Raw genomic sequence first — 2042 nt, forward strand, 5'->3', positions numbered from 1 at the left:
ACCCCTCGTTTAGTATGTTCCCCCAGATCTCTGAGACTATAACCCTCGGTTCTGAAATTTATGGATCCGAAACTAATTGTACATGACATTTAATCAACTACGGATATGTACTTTGTGCTTACCCCCCCCCCCATTCCAACTTTTAAAACTTTGTAACAGTCAAGCCGAAAGCCTACATCAAAGGAGAGGCGAATTTTATTTATATTTGGTAACTTTCACAGGGGCCTAAGATACTATTTTTAATTATTATAATTAAAGAAGTTCGGTTATACAATCTGTTTCGTCTCGTTTTGGTAAGTTTCGTTTCGTTACGGTAGGTTTCGTTTCGGTAGATTTCGTTTCGATTCGTTTCGCACTTTACAGGTACCCCAGTTTTTATTGATGGAAGAGAGAACCCAGATACAATGTACTTGGAAAGAGACCACCGACCTTCCGAAAGTCTCTTGCTTAGAAACAGATGAAGTAAATACAAAACACGCCATGATACAAGATCTGGGGTTAAAATTTCAAATAACAATGATACAGGGTAAATTAAGAACCAAAGATCATATGTTGGATGTACAAAGAAATAAAATCAGAAAACAAGACGAAATGATAAGGGAAATGAAGGTAGAGATTAAGGAGAAAGATATAGTTATAGAAGGCGTAAAAATCCAGTGTGCAGTGTTAAGAAATAGTCTTAGGTTAGGTAAAGACACGGGAATGTTGACCAGATAAAGAGATGGTAGAAAACGAGAGTTGAATGAAAAAGAGGAACTGCTGAGTAAGAGCCAGGACGATATAGAACATGCACAAAATCATAATGCAGATAAATAGCTTGATGGTGAGATAGAATGTTTAAGAAAAGGGGTTCGATTCTTTAGTTCAGACTTAGAAGCTGTTGACGAAAAATATCGTTCACACAGTATCAGACAACATTTACAAAATATAAAACAATATTCAGGGGAAGCAATTGATCAATTTGCAGAAAGAATTGAAATTTTGGCCATAATTGCTCACAACAGTTTACCAGATTATTTCAAGAGCACAGTTACAATTAATGTATTTTTCAGGGGCTGTAATTACAAGAAATATGTGTCACATGTAGCAAATTTAGATAAAGATCCTAAAACATTCGATGAAGCCATTAAACACATGAAGTGTGACATTCTGGATATTGAAGCCAACGAAGAAGTGAAAAGTGTTATCCTGGACCATGTTGATGAGATTGTAGAAAGGAAGGATTATGAATTTGTAAAAGAGGAACTAAATGCACCTGCGGAAAACTGTTCACTGCCATCGAAATCAACAGAAACCTTAGAAAACAAACTGGCGACTTTAGAGGATGAACAGAAAGAGCACAGAAGGTTACTCAAAGAAAATTTAAAGAAATTATCTGAAGATAGACAACAAAGAGACATTACACCAGAAACCAAAAGACAAAGACATACAATTGTACATCTCCATTACCTTCAACATCCCAGAATTAGAGCGAATGTTATCAATGTGGAAAAAATGGATATTTTGCAAAGAACTGTTCTCATTCAAAATCCAAAACACCTTTCCTACATTCATTTACAACCACAAACTACTCTTTAAACTCTCAGTAGCTGAGGAAGTAGACCATTTTTCAGCTAACTCAAATACTTCAAGGCCTCAGCCACATATACCATTTAAACAAATGTAACAGTAAGTAATCAAGCTCAAAATTAACCAGTTTATATATTCTGTAGGCAGACACATTCATACACTGTACTAATAGAGGAGCGTCGGATTGTCTGATGCTTTCTTCAGGATATTAGGAAATACATATCAAATAGCATTTAGAACACCTACATGTATGTGAAAGATCTCCCATCACCCACAGTATCTGTCTGTTTACATAATGACTAATACTTATTGTCAAATTGTTTTAACCTGTAAGCTTTTTATCGTCATACCTACACATAGCTTGGTTCAACACTCAGAAAAAAATATAAAAGTAGAAAAAAAAATATTTTATGACATCTCAGGTAATCATTCAAAATTTTAGGTTGTCTTGAAATGTAATCAAAAACTGAATA

This window comes from Ostrea edulis, chromosome 7 (assembly GCF_947568905.1).
Source record: "Ostrea edulis chromosome 7, xbOstEdul1.1, whole genome shotgun sequence".
Classification (NCBI taxonomy): Eukaryota; Metazoa; Mollusca; class Bivalvia; order Ostreida; family Ostreidae; genus Ostrea; species Ostrea edulis.